Raw genomic sequence first — 27,172 nt, 5'->3', positions numbered from 1 at the left:
TCAGAATAAAAAGCTCTTCAAGGATCTGATGGGTGAAAATCCCAGGAGACTCTCAAGATGAGAAGGGGTCAAGGAAAGGGCACTTTATTTATTCTTCCTTGAAGAGTTTTACCTGCACATCAGCAGATCCTAAGGCTAGGAATAGAAAAGAGCACCACACATCCAATAATAGGAGCAACAGCTGGCATTTATCATGTGCAAGACACTGTGCAAAATGTTTTTGAGACAGTTCAGATTATCCTTTCAACAACTCTATGAGGTCCTATTATTGTGCCCATTCTACAGATGATGGAACTGAGGCTCGCAAAGTGACTTGCCAAAGTCCCAGAGCTGGAAATCACTTTAAGATGATATTTGAATGCAGCTCTAGCTAGAACAACCACCACATAACTGTTCTTGCTACCTGAAATCCTCCCCAAAGCCCATCTGCTGCCATGGGAATCAACTGAAGCAGGAAGGACTCAGCACCCCTTTGTGTAACAAAAATGGTAACAGATCCTGCCTTTGTCTCTTTGAATACTAGATGGGCAGCGGGATGCCAGGTGACACCTTTCCCTCTGCACTGAGCAAAGGGGCTTCTCAGGAATATTCCAGAGGGCAAACAGGAGCCTGACTCTGTGGATCACACAGAAGGCAGGAAAGCTCCTTGGTAACCTCGCCCCCCTGACTCTCCTTCCCACTCCCTAGTGGGCAAACATAGCATGTACTGTTCAGTTCAGTTCAGTTCAGTCACTCAGTTGTGTCCGACTCTTCGCGACCCCTCCCTGTCCAGTAACAGATGTTTATTGAGTCCCTGTTAAGCGCCAGGCATTATTCTGACAGTTTTATCTTCATTTAATCCAGACAAAAACGATATGGGATAGGTATCATCATTGTTCCTATTTTGTGAATAAGGAAACTGAGGCAGAGAAGAATTAAATAACTTGCCACACTCACCTTATTAGAAAGTGATGGAACCTGGACTGGGCATCAGAACTACAGAGACTTTATGATCAAACAGACCTGGGTTCAAATGTTGACTCCTCTACCAGCCACTGGCTTGACATTCCCTAAGTTGCCTAACCTCCCTGAACCTCGGTATCCTCATCAGGAATATGGGGACACCAAGGATTATGGTAAAGGATAAAAAGTAATATGTGTTCCTTACTCATGGGACAAATGTTTATTTAGCATCTACTGTGTGCCAGGCACTAGGGCTGTACCTGCAAACAAAACAGGGGGGAGAAAGTCCTACCCCTGTGGCATGCACACTTTAGCAGGGAGGCACTTACATGTTAGCTCAGTTAATCCTCACAATAACCCCATAGGTTAGGTACTATTATGCCCATTTCACAGACAGCGAGAAGGGGTCTCAGAAGCATTTATCCCCACCTCCACTTCATCCTTCTAGGAAATAGTGGGACCTGGATTAGACCTTAAAGTCCAGCCTCTGGAGTTTGATTTCCTGGCTTCGAATCCTGCTATTTCCATCTCACGGCTGTGGGCAAGCTTCTAAATCTCTCAGAGCCCAAACCTCCTTCTGGGAAAAATGGAACCAGGAGATCCTAACTCGCGAGATTATCCGAGGGGAAACAATGAAGTCTATTTAGGAAGCCTTTTCATAAGTGTTCACGGGGTTCTCAACACGCAGAAGGCCGTCTTTTTTTTTTTTAAACTGAGATGGAAACAGACGCGCAGAGACAGTAACTGATTTAACTAAAGGCGCACAGCGCATAAACAGTGTGATCCCTGGGAAACTTTGCTACCGCGGAAGTCCGCGCGCGGCTGCCTGGAGCTAGAGCCACTGTCTTGAGTCCCTACTGCCAGTTCCCGTCCCCGGATGGTTCCCCTTTCTCGTATCCCACCCCAGCTCTCTCCCTTCTCCCCGCCGCGGCTGCACCTGTGGCCCTAGCCGCCGCAGCCCCGCGTTAGGGACACGCCCCACTGGGGAGAGGGCTACCTCCTGTCGGAGACGGGAAGAGGGCTCCTCCACGCCGCCCGACTCGGCGGATACCTGGGAAGGCAGCCCCAGCGTCCGCCCCGCGCCCTGGAGAGCTGGCCTCACCTCCCACCGGCGTTCGCGTCCCCTGCGCCCGGCGCTCCCGCCGCCGGGTTGGCTCAGCCGCGAGGAGCGTGAGTGACCCGCGGGCAGCGGGTAGGGTGTGTGTCCCTGCACCCTCGCCGAACTTCCTCCTGGAGGGCCGACTACTTTTTTTCCTGGAATTGAGCCAGGTTCTTCTGAGCGCTGGGTTAGCACACCTGATGGTATCCGAAACCTCTATTCACTGCCCTGAGTCTGCATTTATTCTTTGCTTCCATTGAGCAAACCTTACGGAGCGCCCACCAGATGCCGCGCGTGCTTCAGGCACCCAGGGGACCCGGAGGGTGTGCTGGCTAGGGCTCCGCTCTCCAGAACGTTGGCCATTCGCCACATGTGGTTATAGAGCACGTGAAATTGTGGCTCCAAGAACAGAGACGTGTTTAAGACGTAGGACCAAAAAAAAAAAAAAGAGGTTTAAAAAAAAAAGGCAACTCATTAACAAGTGTTAAATTCAATGTTAAAATCATAATATTTTGGATATAGTTTTTTAAATGAAATTATTACTAATCTCACCTGTTTCCCCTTTTATAAACTACAGCTGCTTGAATATTTAGAATTCTGTGTCTCCTATTATACTTCTATTGGATAATCCTGATCTGGGGCAGGACTCCACAGCATGTTCCCAAATAACCTGTCCCAATTTTCCCTTCTAGAATTTATTCAGCCCTTCCTTATTTCCTCCAGGAAACACATGGGGGAAATCTAGTGTGTACCAAGCATGAAGCTTGTGTTGATTCACAAACTCAGGAGTTTCCAGGGTGAAATCTGAAACTGGTCCTGGTACACAGAGGCAAGAGAAGGCCAGAGAAACAGGCAGGCCTAACGAGCAGGAGAACCCACCTATGAAGGTGAGAAATGGAGTATTTCCTGCCAGGCTAATAAGGCTGTCACAGTCATCGGTGATTCCAGCCCTCCAGGGCTGGAGAAGCATACCTGTAATCCAGAGGCCATTGGGCTGCAGCCACTCCCCGTGGTGAGCACTGAGGAAAAATGCAGGCTAAACAGGGTACTGGCCCCAGATAGCTGAGATGCATATGAAAGGAGTGATTTCAATAAGCCCAGACACTTGCATGGTCCAAAACATAGAAAAGTGCTAAATTCCTTAACTTGGGATATCTGGTTTTCTTTACTTCACAAAACCACTTTTGATGTTCAGACTACCTGCCCTTTGTTGCAAACTTCTGTATGAACTGACCCCCTTTCCCCCCACCCCCAGCCTCCTCAGAGCAATTCTTCCAGAGTCACTTGAGATGTTGTCCCCAAGCTTGAAGTCCTAAAATTTCCCACCAAATAGAACATAATTCTCAACTTTTAGGTTGTGACTATCTTTTTAGTGGATAGAGGATTGTCTTGGCCGCTGCAAGATCTCCACAGGTACCTGCGAGAATCTCAGTGGTTTATAGAAAAATCTCAACCAGCTTCAGTCAGGTGCACTGTCCCGATGGTCTCAACAGCATCGTATTCTGTCAATGTTGCCTTCTTGAAACCAGCTCCTACCATGGGAAGGGCAGGCAGAATGTTCATTCCAAGGATGGCAGGGAGGGTGGCAGGGGCTGGGGAAGTGAGAAGCCTCCAACTGTCCGGTCCAGCTCTCTGGTCATCTAGTCATCACATCCTCTCCGTGGCCTCCTCCAACAGCCAGACACTGGAGGAACAGAGTAGTGAACAAAACAGATGCTACCAATGGCCTCATAGAGCTGACTGCCAAGTCAGATGAGAGAGGGCTGGCAAATAAAATGCACAGTGACTGGAAAGGACAAGCTAAGTAGTGGGGGAAATATTTGCAAATCATATCCCTGATAAAGAGTTAATATCAAGAACATATAAAGAAGTCCTACAACTCAACCACCACTACCACTACCACAACAAAAAACAAATAACCAGATTTAAAAATGGACAGAAGCTTGGATAGGCATTTGTTTGAAGAAGATGTACAAATGGCCAATAGCCGTATGTTCAACATCACTAATCATTAAGAAATGCAAATCAAAACCACAATGAGATATCACCTCGTATCTATTAGGACAGCCACTGTTAAAAAAAAAAAAAGAATGAAAATTAAAAGTGTTGGTGAGGATGTTGTTGGTCAGTTGCTCAGTCATGTCCAACTCATGCATGTACAACTGCAGCATGCCAGGCTTCCCTTTCCTTCACCATCTCCTGGAGCTTGCTCAAACTCATGTCCATTGAGTCAGACATGGAGAAATCAAAGCCCTTGTGCACTGTTACTGAGAATGTAAAATGGCGCAGCATTTGGAAACCTGTATGGGAGCTCCTTGGTTTCCCAGGTGGTGCTAGTGGTAAAGAACTCGCCTTCCAATGCAGGAGATGTAAGCGATGTGGGTTCAATCCCTGGGTCAAGAAGATCCCCTGAAGGAGGGCATGGCAACCCACTCCTGTATTCTTGCCTGAATAATCCTAAGGACAGAGGAGCCTGGCGTGCTACAATCCATAGGGTCGCAAAGAGTCAAACATGACTGAAGCGACTTGGCACACAGCACGCATGCACAGAAGTTCCTTAAAAAATTAAAAGTAGAACTACCATATGATCCATCAATCTCACTTCTGGGTACACATCTAAAAGTCAAGGCAGGATTTCAAAGAGGTATTTGCACACACATGTTCACTTATTCATAATAGCCAGAGGTAGAAGCAAACCAAATGTCCACCAACAGATGAATGGATAAAGAAAATGTGTTATATACACACAATGAAGTATTATGCATTTCCTCCTTAAGAAAGGAGGAAATGATATTCAATATCTTTAATAATCTATAATGGAAAAAGAATCTGAAAAAGAATACACGTGCACACACACACACACACACATATAAATGAATCATTTTGCTCTATACCTGGAGCACTGTAAATCAGTTATCCCTAGATTAAAAAAATATGAAGAAAAGAAAAAAAAAAGGAAAGTCTAGTACATGCTACAACATTTATGAACCTCAAGGACACTATTCTGATTGAAAAAAAAATAAACCAGTTACAAAAGGACAAATAGTGTATCATTCCCCTCACATGAAGTATCTACAGTAGTCCAAATCATAGAAACAAAGTAGAAAGTGCTGGGAAGACAGAGGAGGGGAGAAGGAAAATTATAGAGTTTGGCGGGTATAGACTTTCAGTTTCACAAGATGAAAAAGTTCCAGAAATCTGTTGCTAAACAATATGAATATACTTAACTCTGCTGAACTATACACTTTTAAATGGTTAAGGTGGCTAATTCAGTAAGTTTTTTGTTCTTGGTTTAGCTGCTAAGTCATGTCCAACTCTTTTGCCACCCCATGACTGTAGCCCACCAGGCTCCTTCTGTCCATGGGATTTCCCAGGATCTAATGAGGGAGCACATATAATAAGTTATGGTATATATACAGTGCCCACTGTATCCTAAGTAAGAGCTATATAAGTGCTTGTTAAATAAAATTTATTTACATACTGTGATACATTGCAAAAAAAAAGGTCATTAATTCCTCCCATCCCTATAAGCATAGTCTTTTGCAATGTGACCTTTCAGAATCAGAATCAAAAGTAGGGTGCATCGAACTTAGACTGATGATCTATCTCACATATGGTAGTATACATGTTTCGATGCTAGTCTCTCAAATCATCCCACCCTTGCTTTCTCCCACAGAGTCCAAAAATCTGTTGTTTACACTTGTACCTCTTTCGCTGTCTCGCATATAGGGTCATCATTACCATCTTTCTAAATTCCATATATATGTGTTAATATACTGTATTGGTGTTTTTCTTTCTGACGTACTTCACTCTGTATACTAGGCTCCAGTTTAATCTACCTCATTAGAACTGCTTCAGGTGAGTGGGAAGGGGGTTCAGGATGGGGCACACATGTACATCTATGGCTAATTCATGTCAATGTATGGCAAAAACCACTGTAATATTGTAAAGTAATTTGCCTCCAATTAAAATAAATAAGTTAATTTTAAAAATTAGAAAAGTATGGCATATCCTGAGCTCAACAGAGCGAACACCGATCCCTGCAGTTCTCTCCTCAACCATGTTCTTTCCTCAATCACCCCTCCATCTATGTCTTTCCAATTTTTGCTCCCCACTTCTGCTCTGTTTGGAGAAGGAAATGGCAACTCACTCCAGTATTCTTGCCTGGGAAATCCCATGGACAGAGGAGCCTGGTGGGCTATAGTGCATGAGGTTGCAAGATGGACATGACTGAGCAACTAAAGCACCAAAAGCATCTGCTCTGTCAGGGTGGCCCAGCTTTAAGTGGTGTCAGAATCTGACCGCTTCCCACTCTTTCCATACTGCTGCCTCCTTGGTCCAGCCGCCATCATCTCTTGATCACTGCACCGACCTCTCCATGGTCTCCCTGTGACTACCCTTATCCTCCACAGTCTGTTCTCAAGCCAGCAGTCAGAGTGCTGCTGCAAAGGCACAGTTAGGTCCTGCCCCTCTTCTGCTCACTCCTGTAGTGGCTCCCACCTGACCCAGAGCAAATACCAAAGTCCCTACAATGGCCTGAGAGGCCCCCGGTGCTCTGACCCATCACCCCTCTCACCTCATCCCCCACTGTTCCCCACTTGGCTCATCAACTCCATCACAGTGGCCTTTCCTGTTGGAGAGCGCTGTCCAGCACCTCCTTGCTCTTGATCATTCCAGCACCAGATTGCCACAGGGCTGTTGCACTCATTGTTTCCTTGCCTAAGGCAACATTTCCGCAGAGATCTACATCACCAACACCCTCAACTCTCACGACAGACTCGAAAATCCGTCTTCCTTGTCCCTCTAGTTACATCTACATCTTGCAGATGGAAATAAACTAGCCCCCAAATGCAATAAGGACCCTGCAGCCCATGATTAATTGTTTGCTCACCATCATCATCTTTAACTTTGTGAGCATGCCCCTTACATCGCTTTACAGTCTGCAAAGCACTTTCACACCCTTTATCACATTTGATACCTACACACAATCCCATGAGAGGGATATTAGTGGACTGGGGGTCACACTACCCCCAGGCCCCAATTTCCTTTTGTTTTTCTTTATATTTTTAATTGAAGTATAGTTGCTGTACAATACAGTGATTCACAATTTTTAAAGGTTATACTTCATTTGTGTTATAAAATTTTGGCTATATTCCCCATGCTATGCAACAGATCCTTGTAGCTCATTTTATACCTAATAGTTTGTACCTCTTACTCCTTTGCTGCATCTTGCTCCTCCCCTTTCCTGTTCCCCACTGATAACCACTAGTTTGTTCTCTAAATCTGTGAGTCTGTTTCTTTCATTTTATAGTCACTGGTTTGTTGTGTTTTTTAGGTTCCACATATAAGTGATGCTGCTGCTGCTGCTAAGTCCCTTCATTCGTGTCTGACTCTGTGACCCCATAGACGGCAGCCCACCAGGCTCCCCTGTCCCTGGGATTCTCCAGGCAAGAACATTGGAGTGGGTTGCCATTTCCTTCTCCACATATAAGTGATATCATACAGTATTTGTCTATCTTTGTCTGACTTATTTCACTTAGCATAATGCCCTCTAGGTCCGTCCATGTTGCTACAAATGGCAAAATTTCATTCTTTTTTATGGCCAAGTAGTATTCCATTGTGTGTGGTGTGTGTGTGCATATTTCACATCTTCTTATCCATTCAGCTATTGATGGACAGTTAATTTGCTTCTGTATCTTGGCAATTATAAATAATGCTGCTACAACACTGGAGCGCACGAATCTTTTCAAATTAGTGTTTTGGTTTTTCAGATACATATCCAGGAGTGGAAATTGTCTCCACTCCAATTTCTGATGGAGAAATAGATAAAACAAGGGGATTTGCTCAGGACCAATTTACTCAGTAGAAAAGAACTGTGATTCAGCTATGTCTTCTAACTCTGATAAAGGCATCTTCATCTCAAGTAGAAAGGCTATGTGTGCAGGAGTTAGACCTGCAAGCTGTGGAGTTAGGACAGAAAAGACTTTGAAACTTGCCTCCGACACTGTCTAGCTGTATGACATTGGGAAAGTTGCTAACCCTCTCTGTGTCTCCATTTTCTCAATCACCAAATGGGCTAATAAGAGTACCTGCCTCATAAGGTTGTTCTGTGGGTTGAATAGGATGAGATCTGGAATGTTATGATTAGCTAGTTTTTTTTTTTTTTTTTTTTTAATGTAAGCATGTTATTTTGTGTCCCTTCAAGTACTTTTCTGAATTGCCCCCAACTGTGCCCAGATTTCTTCAGCTAATCTGATAGGAAGGGACTGGAATGTATGACACCGTCTATTTTAAAAGTGGTGAAACTAAGCCTCCTGGTCACAAAAGGGATTTGATTCAGTGCTTTGGGGAGAGTGGCTGTGAAACTTCCATAGGAACCAGAAGGCAGGCTCCCCAGGGTCAAAGCAGAGCTGTTGCCCGCCAACCCTCCCCCACCCCACCTCCAGAGCACTCATTATGTCCAAGACATGATTTTATTCTGCCGTCTCCAGAGAGGAAGGTGTTTACACACTGCAGGGATGTTTCCAGTGAATAGAGAAGCAGGGAGTCTCCAGAAGCAGGTCTGTGCTCAGCGCAAGGGCTGCTATTCGCTCCCTTTCGTTCACCTGTGCCCCCTTGTGGGCAGTCCCGGCAGTCTGTCCAGAAGGTGCTGCGGGGGAAAGGGAACCAACCTAGACTGCTTTTCTCAGGCTGAGAGCCCACCAGGCACTTGAGGTCAGGTGTGACTTCATTTGGGCTTCCCAGGTGGCACTAGTGGTAAAGTGTTTGCCTGCCAGTGCAGGAGACCCAGGTTCGATCCCTGGGTAGGGAAGATTCCCTGGAAGAGGAGCTGAAAACCCACTCCGGTATTCTTGCCTGGAGAATTCCCATGGACAGAGAAGCCTGGCAAGCTACAGTCCATAGGGTTACAAAGAGTCAGATACGACTGAAGTGACTTAGCACTCATGCTCTCATGATCCCATTTAACATCTCCATGAGGTAGCTTTAAATAGATGGAGATTGAGGGATAGAGAAGGAATGCAAAGAGAAATGAAACTTGCCCAAAGACACATTACTAGTAAACAGCAGAGCCAGTGTTCAAATCCAGGCTTGTCTTGACCTTGGAACTTACAGATTTCCCCCAATACTCACATCAATGCCTTGAAATGGAGTCAAACCAAGTGATCTGTTTGGGCATCAAACTTTGTCACGATTTCATTATTCTATCGCACACGGAATCATAAATTATGAAAACATCCCCCCAATCCCTAGAAAAAAAAATCCCCTAGTGGTCAGACACTAGGGAATAGAATGAGACTAGGCAATGGCAACCCACTCCAGTACTCTTGCCTGGAAAATGCTATGGACGGAGGAGCCTGGTAGGCTGCAGTCCATGGGGTCGCTAAGAGTCAGACACGACAGAGCGACCTCACTTTCACTTTTCACTTTCATGCATTGGAGAAGGAAATGTCAAGCCACTCCAGTGTTCTTGCCTGGAGAATCCCAGGGACGGGGGAGCCTGGTGGGCTGCCGTCTATGGGGTTGCACAGAGTCAGACACGACTGAAGTGACTTAGCAGCAGCAGCAGCAGCAGCAGCAGACTAACGGATGTCTGAATGCACTGACATAACATGCATGATTTCCAAGATAAACTGTTCCACCAATTTCTAAACCACTGACTTATATACACTAGAATCCCATCTTCTTAAAACCAGCATGGTGGCTCAGTGGTAAAGAATTTGCCTGCCAATCAGGAGACACGAGTCAGTCCCTGGGTCTGGACGATCCCCTGGAGAAGGAAATGGCAACTCACTCCAGTATTCTTGCCTGGGAAATCTCATGGACAGAGGAGCCTGGGGGGCTACAATCCATGGGGTTGCAAGGAGTTGGACAGGACTTATCAACTAAACAACAACAACAACAATAACATGTGTGTAAGTTAAGATAAAGTGGTCAGAAGAACACAAGCTTAAAAGTGGTTACTTCTGGAGAGGGAAACAGGATAGGGTATGAAGAGGGATGTTAGTTTTTATTCTTGTTTCTGTGTCATTGGAAACAAGTATGTTTATACATATTTCTGAAAAGTTGAACAAACATTCTTTTCTTTTTTTTTTTTGGCTGCTCCACACTGCATGCGGGATCTCAGTTCCCGGACCAGAGACTGAATCCATGTCCTCTGCTTTGAAAGCACAGAGGCTTTACCACTGGGCCACCAGGGAAGTCCATGAACAAGCATTATTATTTTTATAAATTCAAAAGACAGTTTTATTTTAAAAGGCAATATTACCCCAATGTTCATTGCAGCACTGTTTATAATAGCCAGGACATGGAAGCAACCTAGATGTCCATCAGCAGATGAATGGATAAGAAAGCTGTGGTACATATACACAATGGAGTATTACTCAGCCATTAAAAAGAATACATTTGAATCAGTTCTAATGAGGTGGATGAAACTGGAGCCTATTGTACAGAGTGAAGTAAGCCAGAAAGAAAAACACCAATACAGTATACTAACACATATATATGGAATTTAGAAAGATGTTAACAATAACCCTGTATGTGAGACAGCAAAAGAGACACAGGTGTATAGAACAGTCTTTTGGACTCTGTGGGAGAGGGAGAGGGTGGAATGATTTGGGAGAATGGCATTGAAACATGTATAACATCATATATGAAACGAATTGCCAGGTTCAATGCAGATACAGGATGCTTGGGGCTGGTGCACTGGGACGACCCAGAGAGATGGTATGGGGAGGGAGGTGGGAGGGGGGTTCAGGATGGGGAACATGTGTACACCCATGGAAGATTCATGTTGATATAATACAATATTGTAAAGTAATTAACCTCCAATTAAAATAAATTTATATTAAAAAAATAATAAATAAAAGGCAATATTAAGCTGAAAATCCAGATGTTTCTGAGGGGCATCCTAAGTTAAAGATTGAAAGATTATTATCTTACAAATGGCAATGAAAAGGAACAGGACCTTATGGTTCTTGCCCCTATGTTCTCAACCCACATTTTGTCTGTGAAAAAAACTTTAACCAAGGAATAAGTTTAATCAGAGAAGTAAGAAATGCAGAGACAAAGAAAAGCAGTCAAACAGGACAAAAACAATAGTAATTTAGTCAGTATGGGGCTTTCCTGGTAGCTCAGCTGGCAAAGAATCTGTCTGCAATGCAGGAGACCCTGGTTCAATCCCTGGGTGGGGAAGATCCACTGGAGAAGGGATAGGCTACCCACTCCAGTATTCTTAGGCTTCCCTGGGAGCTCAGCTGGTAAAGAATCTGCCTGCAATGTGGGAAACCTGGGTTCCATCCCTGGGCTGGGAAGATCCCCTGGAGAAGGACAAGGCTACCCACTCCAGTATTCTTGCCTGGAGAATCCCATGGACAGAGGAACCTGGCTGGCTAAAGTCCATAGGGTCGCAGAGTCTGACACAACTGAAGTGACTTAGCAAGCACACAAGTACATACCATAAATGCAAGTTGTTAAGAGAGTAAGTTCTAAGTGTTCTCATCGGAAGGAAAAATTTTTTGTCCTATTTTTAAAATTCTGTATCTATATGAGATGATGGATGTGCCCTAAACCTATTGTAATCATTTATGATGTATATAAGCCAAACCCTTATGTTGTACACTTTGAGCTTATACAGTGCTGTATGTCAATTTATCTCAATAAAACTGGGAGGAAAAAAACATGTTCAGTATTTTCATGTTTTTCTATTACGAGTATGATCCAAGATGAAACATAGGGCTAAAAGCACAGGTGTCCAATAATATGTTTCAAAATAACTTTCAATTCTTGACTATGAATGCAATTTTGTAGGAAAGTTAGAAAATACAGAAAAGCAATAAGAAAAAAATGACTTCTACTAAAAATAACTGCTAATGTATTGGTGTGGTTGTTCTAATTTATATACAAACATGTACACACACACATTTTTACTAAAATAGGATTATATCTTTTATAGTCTTTATTTCTTTTTATATTTGGTTTCCTTTTTTTTTTCACTTAAATACTGTGAAATTTTTTTTTCACCTCATTATGTGAATTCTTTTAAAATATCATTGTTAAGGATTGGTTAGTATTCCTTTCAAAGGATAATTGATCCAACTGATCTATTGGACATTCTTTTTTGTTATACATGTGTGTGTGTGTGTGTGTGTGTGTGTGTGTGTGTGTGTGTACTAAGTTGATTCAGTCCTGTCTGACTTTTTGTGGCCCTAGGTACAGTAACCTGCCATGCTCCTTTGTCCATGGGATTCTCCAGGCATGCATACTGGAGTGGGTTGCCATGCCCTCCTCCAGGGGATCTTTCCAACCCAGGGATTGAACCCGGGTCTCTTATGTCTCCTGCATTGGCAGGCAGGTTCTAACACCACTTGGGAAGACTTAGATGGAGAAACACTGGAAACTGTGACAGACTTTATTTTCTTGGGCTCCAAAATCACTGCAGATGGTGACTGCAGCCATGAAATCAAAAGACGCTTGCATATTAAAAAGCAGAGATGTTACTTTGCTGACAAAGGTCTGTCTAGTCAAAGCTATGGTTTTTCCACTAGTCATGTATGGATGTGAGTGTTGGACCATAAGGAAAGCTAAGTGCTGAAGAGTTGATGTTTTTGAACTGTGGTGTTGGAGAAGACTCTTGAGAGTCTCTTGGACTGCATGGAGATCCAACCAGTCAATTCTAAAGGAAATCAGTCCTGAATATTCATTGGAAGGACTGATGCTGAAGCTCCAGTACTTTGGCCACCTGATTCAAAGAACTGACTCATTGGAAAAGACCCTGATGCTGGGAAAGACTGAAGGCAGGAGGAGAAGGGGACGACAGAGGATGAGATGGTTGGATAGCATCACCGACTCAATGGACAAGAGTTTGAACAAGCTCTGGGAGTTGGTGACGGACAGGGAAGCCTGGTGTGCTGCAGTCCGTGGGGTTGCAAAGAGTCGGACATGACTGAGTGACTGAACTGAACTGATATTGGCTGAATCTTGTGGCTTTGGGATCTTAGTTCTCCAACAAAGGATGGAACCTGGACCTTCAGTGGTGAAAACACAGAGTCCTAGCCACTGGGCTTCCAGAGAGTTCTCTGTTTTAAATGGGATCATCATAAAAACACAGTGGTTGACTATGTGAACTCTGGATTCAGACTTCCTGGGATCCAACTCAATTCTATCACTTCCTTACAGAAGTTTGGAAAGGATACTTAACTTCCGGGAGCTCCTTTTTCTCATCTGGAAATGGGATTGCGGAAGTCCCTACCTCACTGTACTATTATAAGGATTAAATGGATTAGTAACACAAAGTACATACAATGATCTCTAGCCTTCAGAACAGAATCACTCAATGTGGCTTCATTGCCGTCATTGCCACCATCCTCCTCCTCCTTGTAACTCTTTGTGAACATGCATTATGTTTTCTTAAGGCAAATTTCTAAAAATAAAGTGAACAGGCTAACAGGACTTTTTATATTCTCTGGTGATATGATCAGCAATTGAGATTTATCGTAATTATTACAAGCTGGAGAGTTGACTTTTCCTGCTATGGCCCCTGTGAGTGATCTACATGTTCTGGAGATGTATTTTTGAGCTCATGTTCTTCCACATTAGCCTGGCTTCTGTTCTACTAGACACGGATGTTCATGAATAGTACCAAGGTTGTTTCACCCTGGAATTCTACATTCACCACCCTAGAACATCTTCAAGATCCCACAAGAAGGAAAAGAAGGAGCGGAAGCACTGTTTCTAGCACGTCCCAGAAAGAGTGACCTCAGAGAAAACACAGTCAGTGTGAGAGGGCCTGCTGCCCAGGAAACCTTTTAAACTGCTTTATGCCAAGATTTCCCATCTCCTCTAGGAACAGGAAGTGAGAGGATTGAAAAGAGGAGTCAGGGCAGAGATGGTTTAATGCAATCACCGCCTCTTATGAACATCTGTAGTACTTTTTATTGAAGAAGAGCTAGAGAAGACAATGTTGGCTGGACCACCCAATAGTCATTCCTAACCCTGTTCTAGAGGTAAAAAACCAGATCCTCACTTCCCCAACCCTCCTAGACACTAAGGGTGGTCATAATGCCAAACTATGCTGGCTTTCTGAATGTTGAGCTTTAAGCCAACTTTTTCACTCTCCTATTTCACTCTCATCAAGAGGCTTTTGAGTTCCTCTTCACTTTCTGCCATAAGGGGGGTGTCATCTGCATATCTGAGGTTATTGATATTTCTCCCAGCAATCTTGATTCCAGCTTGTGCTTCTTCCAGCCCAGCATTTCTCATGATGTACTCTGCATAGAAGTTAAATAAGCAGGGTGACAGTATAGAGCACTGAAGAATTGATGCTTTTGAACTGTGGTGTTGGAGAAGACTCTTGAGAGTCCCTTGGATTGTAAGGAGATCCAACCAGTCCATTCTGAAGGAGATCAGCCCTGGGATTTCTTTGGAAGGAATGATGCTAAAGCTGAAACTCCAATACTTTGGCCACCTCATGTGAAGGGTTGACTCATTGGAAAAGACTCTGATGCTGGGAGGGATTGGGGGCAGGAGGAGAAGGGGATGACAGAGGATGAGATGGCTGGATGGCATCACCGACTCGATGGACGTGAGTTTGAGTGAACTCTGGAAGTTGGTGATGGACAGGGAGGCCTGGCGTGCTGTGATTCACAGGGTCGCAAAGAGTCAGACATGACTGAGCAACTGAACTGAACTGAACTGATGCTGGCTTTGTCTTTTATCCCTCTCTACCACCTTTAACATCAATGAGATGTTCGGAGTTGTGGCAACCATCTTGCAACCATGAAGACAAAAAGCAAACATGCTATGGACAAAGCAGAAAAATAGAATATAAGTTCTGATGGCATTGATGATCTACCAAACTCATCTTGAGATATCTTATTAAATAACTAAAAATGCCCTTAAAGGTTAAGATGGGCATTCTGTTACTTGCAAATGAAAACATTCTTAATACAGGCTCCTTAGAATAATATATACCTAATTTTGTTATTTTTATGTTTACTTGTTTTGCAATTACTGAACACGCTTCTTACAAAGAAGAAAAAGCAAGTCCTGGACTCAAATGTATGCCACAACACTTCAACACGTACTGCTCTGTTCCAGCCTCTCTCAGAGGAAGATCCCTGGTAGGGCCAAGGCTTAGCAACAACAACAAGCTTGTAGGCTTAGCAAGCTCTACAAGCTTACAACAAACGCTTCCCTCTTCTGTCCATGGTAATGGACACCTGCACCCACAGCTGTCTTCTCCTCCTGAGGTGATACATGTGGGAAAATTCTACAGTCCTCCATGAAAATATCTCCCAAACTTGATTTAAAATGAGGCTGGTGTCACATTTAATTCCTGATTTGGAAATTAATCAGAAAAGTAGAGAGAGACAGCAACAACGAAGATCTGTTGGCTCCAACAGCTACCGCTAGTCATCTTCCACCCCTGCTGGTGGAGAGCTGGGGCGTAGTGTGAGAAGGAACAAGCAGCCTCGGAATCAGAAAAGAGGAGAGAGAATGGTCTTTCTGGGTTCCCTCCAGCCCTTGGTTCCTATCCTGAGGGTCAATCACATCCTGCCCAGTATTCTTCTAATAAATTCTCATTATCCCTTGACAGAACAGACTGGGTTATCATCATTGGCAAATACAGGAGCTGTGATCCTTACAATAACCTTTCTTTAATCAGCAGGTGCCAGAACTTTGGTGCAAGACAGAGAACACATTAGAAGATGAGGAAAATGTTTTGCTAAAGGCTTTGTTTAGACAAATCATCCAAATGAGTTAAAAAAAAAAAAAAAAGGCAAACCAACAGCAAACTCAAATTCTCCATGAAAATTCAGAGTAGCAAAGGTATTGGCTGATTCTTTTTCTATAAATGAACTAAAAATGAACTTTATTTGCATGCATCTATGATATACAAAATGCCCTCCTTTTGGTCCCATTATGCAACTCCACAGTTAGGGCTTACATAGCCACAGTTACCATATTAACATTTATTTAGAGATTTGCAGTTTACAAAGCATTTCTGTTGTCATAATAGATCATTTGTGGAATGACAGTCAGTGGGGATGGAAAGAAGGGGGAAAGGGAACAGGATGCACCAAGACAATCTAGACTGAGAACATGGTCAACGAGGCCAGGAATTTACTTTTTATTCAAGTCAAACACATCAGGCTGTCCTTGCCAGAATGTGGGGACTCGGAGACCTCTTACCAATCTTTTCAGCCTTTATGTCAATCTGGGGCTGCCATGTGGCCATCTTTTGCTATGTGAAGGCAGAAACAGACAAAATCAGGGGCACGTGTGAGGTGTGGCTCCTGGAAGAGGGAAACAGCAAATAACCTTGTAGGCAGGAACAGACAGGAGTAGAACAGAGGTCAGCCATAGTAGTGATGGTGGGAAGTGGGGCTGGACAGGTCCTGCAAAGCCTGCTCCACACATGATAAGGAGAGTGCAGGTTCTAACAAGCAAGAGGAAACCAGAGAAGGGGATGTTAAAGCAGGAAAATCACAAGATTAAGTTCCTTTCTGAGAAGTTGGCTCTGACTGCTGGGTGACCAAGGCTTGGACAAGACAGGGAGACAGTCAGGAGGTAGTCCTTGACTTGGTAGAGGTGGTGGTGCTTTGGGTTAGGTGATCACTGGTGGGGAAGGAGGGCAGTGGGCCGATTCCACTCTGCCTCTCTACACCATGGTTCTTTTTTCTAAAAAGGGAGACTGAAGGTTCCTCCTGTCTTCTTAGGGAAGATGAAAGCTAAATGAGGTAATGAATGATAAAAGTTTGATACAGAGTAAGTCCCCGATAAGCAGCACTTATTACTATTATTCTAATAATAAGAGAGAGACCTCACCATAGTTTTATTCACATTGTATTCTAGTGTGAGAAACAAAACAAGTAGTAAAAATAAAGTGCTAGATGATGCTGTGAAAGTGCTGCACTCAATATGCCAGCAAATTTGGAAAACTCAGCAGTGGCCACAGGACTGGAAAAGGTCAGTTTTCATTCCAATCCCAAAGAAAGGCAATGCCAAAGAATGCTCAAACTACTGCACAATTGCACTCATTTCACACGCTAGTGAAGTAATCTCAAAATTCTCCAAGCCAGGCTTCAGCAGTACGTGAACCGTGCACTTCCAGATGTTCAAGCTGGTTTTAGAAAAGGCAGAGGAACCAGGGATCAAATTGCCAACATCCGCTGGATCATGGAAAAAGCATGAGAGTTCCAGAAAAACATCGATTTCTGCTTTATGGACTATGCCAAACAAAGCCTTTGACTGTGTGGATCACAATAAACTGTGGAAAATTCTGAAAGAGATGGGAATACCAGACCAACTGACCTACTTCTTGAGAAACCTATATGCAGGTCAGGAAGCAACAGTTAGAACTGGATATGGAACAACAGACTGGTTCCAAATAGGAAAAGGAGTCATGAAGCCTGTGTATTGTCACCCTGCTTATTTAACTTCTATGCAGAGTACATCATGAGAAATGCTGGGCTGGAAGAAGCACAAGCTGGGATCAAGATTGCCGGGAGAAATATCAATAACCTCAGATATGCAGATGACACCCCCCTTATGGCAGAAAGTGAAGAGGAACTCAAAAGCCTCTTGATGAGAGTGAAAGAGGAGAGTGCAAAAGTTGGCTTAAAGCTCAACACTCAGAAAATGAAGATCATGGCATCTGGTTCCATCACTTCATGGCAAATAGATGTGGAAACAGTGTCAGACTTTATTTTTTTGGGCTCCAAAATCACTGCAGATGGTGACTGTAGCCATGAAATTAAAAGACGCTTACTCTTTGGAAGGAAAGTTATGACCAACCTAGATAGCATATTCAAAAGCAGAGACTTTACTTTGCCAACAAAGGTCCATCTAGTCAAGGCTGTAGTTTTTCCAGGAGTCATGTATGGATGTGAGAGTTGGACTGTGAATAAAGCTGAGCACCAAAGAATTGATACTTTTGAACTGTGGTGTTGAGGAAGACTCTTGAGAGTCCCTTGGACTGCAAGGAGATCCAACCAGTCCATTCTAAAGGAGATCAGTCCTGGGTGTTCATTGGAAGGACTGATGCTGAAGCTGAAACTTCAATACTTTGGCCACCTGATGTGAAGAGCTGACTCATTGGAAAAGACCCTGATGCTGGGAAAGACTGAAGGCAAGAGGAAAAGGGGACGACAGAGGATTAGATGGTTGGATAGCATCACCGACTCAATGGACAAGAGTTTGAACAAGCTCTGGGAGTTGGTGACAGACAGGGAAGCCTGGTGTGCTGCAGTCCGTGGGGTTGCAGAGTCGGACATGACTGAGTGACTGAACTGAACTGATATTGGCTGAATCTTGTGGCTTTGGGGTCTTAGTTCTCCAACAAAGGATTGAACCTGGACCTTTAGTGGTGAAAGCACAGAGTCCTAGCCACTGGGCTTCCAGAGAGTTCTCTGTTTTAAATGGGATCATCATAAAAACACAGTGGTTGACTATGAATTCTGGATTCAGACTTCCTGGGATCCAAGCTCAATTCTATCACTTCCTTACAGAAGTTTGGAAAGGATACTTAACTTCTGGGAGCTCCTTTTTCTCATCTGGAAATGGGATTGCGGAAGTCCCTACCTCACTGGACTATTACAAGGATTAAATGGATTAGTCACACAAAGTACATACAATGATGTCTAGCCTTCAGAACAGAGTCACTCAATGTGGCTTCATTGCCGTCATTGCCACCATCCTCCTCCTCCTTGTAACTCTTTGTGAACATGCATTATGTTTTCTTAAGGCAAATTTCTAAAAATAAAGTGAACAGGCTAACAGGACTTTTTATATTCTCTGGTGATATGATCAGCAATTGAGATTTATCATAATTATTACAAGCTGGAGAGTTGACTTTTCCTGCTATGGCCCCTGTGAGTGATCTACATGTTCTGGAGATGTATTTTTGAGCTCATGTTCTTCCACATTAGCCTGGCTTCTGTTCTACCAGACACGGATGTTCATGAATAGTACCAAGGTTGTTTCACCCTGGAATTCTACATTCACCACCCTAGAACATCTTCAAGATCCCACAATAAGGAAAAGAAGGAGCGGAAGCACTGTTTCTAGCACGTCCCAGAAAGAGTGACCTCAGAGAAAACACAGTCAGTGTGAGAGGGCCTGCTGCCCAGGAAACCTTTTAAACTGCTTTATGCCAAGATTTCCCATCTCCTCTAGGAACAGGAAGTGAGAGGATTGAAAAGAGGAGTCAGGGCAGAGATGGTTTAATGCAATCACCGCCTCTTATGAACACCTGTAGTACTTTTTTTGAAGAAGAGCTAGAGAAGACAATGTTGGCTGGACCACCCAATAGTTATTCCTAACCCCATTCTAGAAGGTAAAAAACCAGATCCTCACTTCCCCAATCCTCCTAGACACTAAGGGTGGTCATAATGCCAAACTATGCTGGCTTTCTGAATGTTGAGCTTTAAGCCAACTTTTTCACTCTCCTATTTCACTCTCATCAAGAGGCTTTTGAGTTCCTCTTCACTTTCTGCCATAAGGGGGGTGTCATCTGCATATCTGAGGTTATTGATATTTCTCCCAGCAATCTTGATTCCAGCTTGTGCTTCTTCCAGCCCAGCATTTCTCATGATGTACTCTGCATAGAAGTTAAATAAGCAGGGTGACAGTATAGAGCACCGAAGAATTGATGCTTTTGAACTGTGGTGTTGGAGAAGACTCTTGAGAGTCCCTTGGATTGTAAGGAGATCCAACCAGTCCATTCTGAAGGAGATCAGCCCTGGGATTTCTTTGGAAGGAATGATGCTAAAGCTGAAACTCCAATACTTTGGCCACCTCATGTGAAGAGTTGACTCATTGGAAAAGACTCTGATGCTGGGAGGGATTGGGGGCAGGAGGAGAAGGGGATGACAGAGGATGAGATGGCTGGATGGCATCACTGACTCGATGGACGTGAGTTTGAGTGAACTCTGGAAGTTGGTGATGGACAGGGAGGCCTGGCGTGCTGTGATTCACAGGGTCGCAAAGAGTCGGACATGACTGAGCAACTGAACTGAACTGAACTGATGCTGGCTTTGTCTTTTATCCCTCTCTACCACCTTTAACATCAATGAGATGTTCAGAGTTGTGGCAGCCATCTTGCAACCATGAAGACAAAAAGCAAACATGCTATGGACAAAGCAGAAAAATAGAATATAAGTTCTGATGGCATTGATGATCTACCAAACTCATCTTGAGATATCTTATTAAATAACTAAAAATGCCCTTAAAGGTTAAGATGGGCATTCTGTTACTTGCAAATGAAAACATTCTTAATACAGGCTCCTTAGAATAATATATACCTAATTTTGTTATTTTTATGTTTACTTGTTTTGCAATTACTGAACACGCTTCTTACAAAGAAGAAAAAGCAAGTCCTGGACTCAAATGTATGCCACAACACTTCAACACGTACTGCTCTGTTCCAGCCTCTCTCAGAGGAAGATCCCTGGTAGGGCCAAGGCTTAGCAACAACAACAAGTTTGTAGGCTTAGCAAGCTCTACAAGCTTACAACAAACGCTTCCCTCTTCTGTCCATGGTAATGGACACCTGCACCCACAGCTGTCTTCTCCTCCTGAGGTGATACATGTGGGAAAATTCTACAGTCCTCCATGAAAATATCTCCCAAACTTGATTTAAAATGAGGCTGGTGTCACATTTAATTCCTGATTTGGAAATTAATCAGAAAAGTAGAGAGAGACAGCAACAACGAAGATCTGTTGGCTCCAACAGCTACCGCTAGTCATCTTCCACCCCTGCTGGTGGAGAGCTGGGACGCAGTGTGAGAAGGAACAAGCAGCCTCGGAATCAGAAAAGAGGAGAGAGAATGGTCTTTCTGGGTTCCCTCCAGTCCTTGGTTCCTATCCTCTTCTGAGGGTCAGTTACATCCTGCCCAGTATTCTTTTAATAAATTCTCATTATCCCTTGACAGAACAGACTGGGTTATCATCATTGGCAAATACAGGAGCTGTGATCCTTACAATAACCTTTCTTTAATCAGCAGGTGCCAGAACTTTGGTGCAAGACAGAGAACACATTAGAAGATGAGGAAAATGTTTTGCTAAAGGCTTTGTTTAGACAAATCATCCAAATGAGTTAAAAAAAAAAAAAGCAAACCAACAGCAAACTCAAATTCTCCATGAAAATTCAGAGTAGCAAAGGTATTGGCTGATTCTTTTTCTATAAATGAACTAAAAAAGCTTTATTTGCATGCATCTATGATATACAAAATGCCCTCCTTTTGGTCCCATTATGCAACTCCACAGTTAGGGCTTACACAGCCACAGTTACCATATTAACATTTATTTAGAGATGTGCAGTTTACAAAGCATTTCTCTTGTCGTAGTAGATCATTTGTGGAATGACAGTCATTGGGGATGGAAAGAAGGGGGAAAGGGAACAGGATTCACCAAGACAATCTAGACTAAGAACATGGTCAACGAGGTCAGGAATTTACTTTTTATTCAAGTCAAACACATCAGGCTGTCCTTGCCAGAATTTGGGGACTCGGAGATCTCTAACCAATCTTTTCAGCCTTTATGTCAACCTGGGGCTGCCATGTGGCCATCTTTTGCTATGTGAAGGCAGAAACAGACAAAATCAGGGGCACGTGTGAGGTGTGGCTCCTGGAAGAGGGAAACAGCAAATAACCTTGTAGGCAGGAACAGACAGGAGTAGAACAGAAGTCAGCCATAGTAGTGATGGTGGGAAGTGGGGCTGGACAGGTCCTGCAAAGCCTGCTCCACACATGATAAGGAGAGTGCAGGTTCTAACAAGCAAGAGGAAACCAGAGAAGGGAATGTTAAAGCAGGAAAATCACAAGATCAAGTTCCTTTCTGAGAAGTTGGCTCTGACTGCTGGGTGACCAAGGCTTGGACAAGACAGGGAGACAGTCAGGAGGTAGTCCTTGACTTGGTAGAGGTGGTGGTGCTTTGGGTTAGGTGATCACTGGTGGGGAAGGAGGGCAGTGGGCCGATTCCACTCTGCCTCTCTACACCATGGTTCTTTTTTCTAAAAAGGGAGACTGAAGGTTCCTCCTGTCTTCTTAGGGAAGATGAAAGCTAAATGAGGTAATGAATGATAAAAGTTTGATACAGAGTAAGTCCCCGATAAGCAGCACTTATTACTATTATTCTAATAATAAGAGAGAGACCTCACCATAGTTTTATTCACATTGTATTCTAGTGTGAGAAACAAAACAAGTAGTAAAAATAAAGTGCTAGATGATGCTGTGAAAGTGCTGCACTCAATATGCCAGCAAATTTGGAAAACTCAGCAGTGGCCACAGGACTGGAAAAGGTCAGTTTTCATTCCAATCCCAAAGAAAGGCAATGCCAAAGAATGCTCAAACTACTGCACAATTGCACTCATTTCACACGCTAGTGAAGTAATCTCAAAATTCTCCAAGCCAGGCTTCAGCAGTACGTGAACCGTGCACTTCCAGATGTTCAAGCTGGTTTTAGAAAAGGCAGAGGAACCAGAGATCAAATTGCCAACATCCGCTGGATCATGGAAAAAGCATGAGAGTTCCAGAAAAACATCGATTTCTGCTTTATTGACTATGCCAAACAAAGCCTTTGACTGTGTGGATCACAATAAACTGTGGAAAATTCTGAAAGAGATGGGAATACCAGACCAACTGACCTACTTCTTGAGAAACCTATATGCAGGTCAGGAAGCAACAGTTAGAACTGGATATGGAACAACAGACTGGTTCCAAATAGGAAAAGGAGTCATGAAGCCTGTGTATTGTCACCCTGCTTATTTAACTTCTACGCAGAGTACATCATGAGAAATGCTGGGCTGGAAGAAGCACAAGCTGGGATCAAGATTGCCGGGAGAGATGACACCCCCCTTATGGCAGAAAGTGAAGAGGAACTCAAAAGCCTCTTGATGAGAGTGAAAGAGGAGAGTGCAAAAGTTGGCTTAAAGCTCAACACTCAGAAAATGAAGATCATGGCATCTGGTTCCATCACTTCATGGCAAATAGATGTGGAAACAGTGTCAGACTTTATTTTTTTGGGCTCCAAAATCACTGCAGATGGTGACTGTAGCCATGAAATTAAAAGACGCTTACTCTTTGGAAGGAAAGTTATGACCAACCTAGATAGCATATTCAAAAGCAGAGACTTTACTTTGCCAACAAAGGTCCATCTAGTCAAGGCTGTAGTTTTTCCAGGAGTCATGTATGGATGTGAGAGTTGGACTGTGAATAAAGCTGAGCACCAAAGAATTGATACTTTTGAACTGTGGTGTTGAGGAAGACTCTTGAGAGTCCCTTGGACTGCAAGGAGATCCAACCAGTCCATTCTAAAGGAGATCAGTCCTGGGTGTTCATTGGAAGGACTGATGCTGAAGCTGAAACTCCAATACTTTGGCCACCTCATTCGAAGAGTTGACTCATTGGAAAAGACCCTGATGCTGGGAGGGATTGGGGGCAGGAGGAGAAGGGGACGACAGAGGATGAGATAGCTGGATGGCATCTCTGACTCGATGGACATGAGTTTGAATGAACTCCGGGTATTGGTAATGGACAGGGAGGCCTGGCGTGCTGTGATTCACAGGGTCACAAAGAGTCGGACATGACTGAGCAACTGAACTGAACTGAACTGAAAGGGGAATTAAAAGATGCTTGCTCCTTGGAAGAATAGGTATGACCAACCTAGACAGCATATTAAAAAGCAGAGACATTACTTTGCCAACAAAGGTCCGTCCAAAGCTGTGGTTTTTCCAGTAGTCATGTATGGATGTGAGATTTGGACTTGGTGGACATGAGTTTGAGCAACCTCCAGGAGTTGGTGATGGACAGGGAGGCCTGGTGTGTTGCAGTTGCTGGGGTCGCAAAGAGTTGGACACGACTGAGTGACTGATCTGAACTGACAGGGAATCAAGAATTCCATGTTGGATTCTCCTTTCTGTCCTACTTGCCATCCTTCCGTCTGAATTTCCATTTTTCCGGCTACCAGCCTTTCTCCCCCTTCTACTTCCTCCCAACAGGAGAGTTCTGTGACCTTTTCCCAATGAACTACCCTATTTCTGTTCCTGTAAAATCAGTGATCACCTGAAAGGAATGAGTCTCCTTCAGGATTGTTGTTGTTTTTCAGTTGCTCAGTCGTGTCCGACTCTTTGCGACCCCATGGACTGCAGCACGCCAGGCTTCTCTGTCCTTCACCATCTCCCCGAGCTTGCTCAAACTCATGTCCATTGAGTTGGTGATGTCATCCAACCATCTCATCCTCTGTAGTCCCCTTCTCCTCCTGCCCTCAATCTTTCCCAGCATCAGGGTGTTTTCTAATGAGTCAGACACTAATGAGTTGCACACTCCTTCAGGATCGGGGCTCATTGCCCTGCCCCAGAGAGAACCCAGGGCCTCTCCTGGCTTAGGATGCAGACCAAGCCAGGACCATGTGCCAGGTGAGACATAGGAGGAAGACAGTACCCGGAGTTGGGAGCCTCCATCCATCTACTTCTAAATCTGTGGGCTGGGATCAGGGGCTGAGAAGTGGACTCTAGGGAGGAAGGGAAGATGTCAGCTGTTGATGTTGACCTTGATCATCTCTCTGAGGAAGTGTTTATCAGGTATTTTGCAGGTAGTTACTTGCCGTAACCCGCCCTCCCTTTCCATAATCCTCCTTGGAAGGGAGCCCTGTGTGTAGCCCACACTTAAAGACTGGGTAGCCACACTCCACCTCCTTGACGTATCTGCATAACTTATTAGAATTCTTCTGCATAGGCAGTTTACCTCACTTTCCATTTAGGCTTCCCTCATAGCTCAGTTGATAAAGAATCCGCCTGCAATGCAGGAGACCCCGGTTTGATTCCTGGGTCGGGAAGATCCACTGGAGAATGGATAGGCTACCCACTCCAGTATTCTGGAGCTTCCTTGTGGCTCAGCTGGTAAAGAATCCTCCCACAATGCAGAAGACCTGGGTTCGATCCCTTGGTCGGGAAGATTCCCCTGGAGAAGGGAAAAGCTACCCGTTCCAGTATTCTGGTCTAGAGAATTCCATGGACTGTATAGTCCAAGGGGTCACAAAGAGTCGGACATGACTGAGAGACCTTCACTTTCACTTTCCCATTTATTTAATTTGGCAGTTACCTGTATTATATACAAACGTATGTGTGCTATGTGCTGAGTGGATCAAACTCGGGTCTGTTATGTCTCCTGCATTGGCAAGTAGATTATCTACCACTAGTGCCACCCAGGAAGCCCCACACAAACCTATATATGATTCAATTCAGTTCAGTCACTCAGTCGTGTCCCACTCTGCGACCCCATGGACTGCAACACACCAGGCTTCCCTGTCCATCACCAACTCCCAGAGCTTGCTCAAACTTGTGTCCTTCGAGTCGGTGATGCCATCCAACCATCTCATCCTCTGTCATCCCCTTCTCTTCCCGCCTTCAATCTTTCCCAGCATCAGGGTCTTTTCCAAGGAGTCAGTTCTTCGCATCAGGTGGCCGAAGGACTGGAGTTTCAGCTTTAGCATCAGTCTTTTCAAGGAATATTCATGACTGATTTCCTTTGGGATGGACTGGTTAGATCTCCTTGCAGTCCAAGGGACTCTCAAGAGTCTTCTCCAACACCACAGTTCAAAAGCATCAGTTCTTCGGTGCTCAGCTTTCTTTATGGTCCAACTCTCACATCCATACCTGACTACTGGAAAAACCATAGCTTTGACTAGACAGACCTTTTTGGCAAGGTAATGTCTCTATTTTTTAATATGCTGTCTAGGTTGGTCACAGTTTTTCTTTCAAGGAGCAAGTGTCTTTTAATTTCATGGCTGCAGTCACCATCCACAGTGATTTTGGACCCAAGAAAATAAACTCTGTCATTGTTTCCATTGTTTCCCCATCTATTTGCCATGAAGTGATAGGACCAGATGCCCTGATCTTAGTTTGCCGAATGTTGAGTTTTAAGCCAATTTTTTCACTCTCCTCTTTCACTTTCATCAAGAGGCTCTTTAGTTCTTCTTCACTTTCTGCCATAAGGGTAGTGTCATCTGCATATCTGAGCTTATTGATATTTCTCCCAGCAATCTTGATCCCAGCTTGTGCTTCATCCATCCTGGCATTTTGCATGATGTACTCTGCATATAAGTTAAAGAAGCAGGGTGACAATATATAGCCTTGATGTACTCCTTTCCTGATATGGAGCCAGTCTGTCGTTCCATGTCCAGTTCTAGTTGTTGCTACTTGACCTGCATACAGATTTCTCAGGAGAGGTGTCAGGTGGTCTGGTATTCCCATCTCTTTCAGAATTTTCCACAGTTTGTTGTGATCCACAGTCAAAGGCTTTGGAGTAGTCAATAAAGCAGTCGATGTTTTTCTGTAACTCTCTTCATCTATGATCCAACAGATGTTTGCAATTTGATCTCTGGTTTCTCTGCCTTTTCTAAATCCGGCTTGAACATCTGGAAGTTCTCGGTTCGCATGCTGTTGAAGCCTGGCTTGGAGAATTTTGAGCATTACTTTGCTAGCATGTGAGATGAGTGCGGTTGTGCGGTAGTCTGAACAATCTTTGGCATTGCCTTTCTCTGGAATTGGAATGAAAACTGACCTTTTCCAGTCCTGTGACCGCTGCTGAGTGTTCCAAATTTGCTGGCATATTGAGTGTAGCACTTTCACAGCATCATCTTTTAGGATTTGAAATAGCTCAACTGGAATTCCATCACCTCCACTAGCTTTGTTCCTAATGATGCTGCCTAAGGCCCACTTGACTTCACATTCCAGGATGTCTGGCTCTAGGTGAGTGATCACACCATCGTGGTTATCTGGATCATGAAGATCTTTTTTGTACAGTTCTTCTGTGTATTCTTGCCACCTCTTCTTAATATCTTCTGCTTCTGTTAGGTCCATACCACTTCTGTCTTTTATTGTGCGCATTTTTGCCTGAAATATTCTCTTGGTATCTCTAATTTTCTTGAAGCAATCTTTAGTCTTTCCCATTCTATTGTTTTCCTCTATTTCTTTGCAATGATTACTGAGGAAGGCTCTTTTAATCTCTCCTTGCTATTCTTCGGAACTCTGCATATACGATTACATTTCTTTATTTGGCATTTATATTTCGTAATTCGTTTTCATTTTATCTTTTAAACTATCCACGGATAGAGGCAGAGAGGAAACGTGGA

The 27,172-nt window shown here is 43.9% G+C and overlaps 1 protein-coding gene across 3 annotated transcripts in view; it reads right to left on the bottom strand.

The window, feature by feature from the left end:
• Positions 1–2,256, bottom strand: part of TMC5 (transmembrane channel like 5) — a 79,194-nt gene extending 76,938 nt beyond the window's left edge. For 2 of the 3 annotated variants that reach the window (XM_070779727.1, XM_070779732.1), the window contains exon 1: positions 2,045–2,256. The gene's annotated coding sequence lies outside the window, so the exon portion shown is untranslated. Of the gene's footprint in view, positions 1–936; positions 955–2,044 lie in introns of those variants that run through there. The other variant, XM_070779730.1, reaches the window with a different exon arrangement.
• Between the last annotated feature and the right edge of the window lie 24,916 nt (positions 2,257–27,172).

This window comes from Bos indicus, chromosome 25 (assembly GCF_029378745.1).
Source record: "Bos indicus isolate NIAB-ARS_2022 breed Sahiwal x Tharparkar chromosome 25, NIAB-ARS_B.indTharparkar_mat_pri_1.0, whole genome shotgun sequence".
NCBI lineage: Eukaryota > Metazoa > Chordata > Mammalia > Artiodactyla > Bovidae > Bos > Bos indicus.
This window is presented reverse-complemented; position numbering and strand designations above follow the sequence as displayed.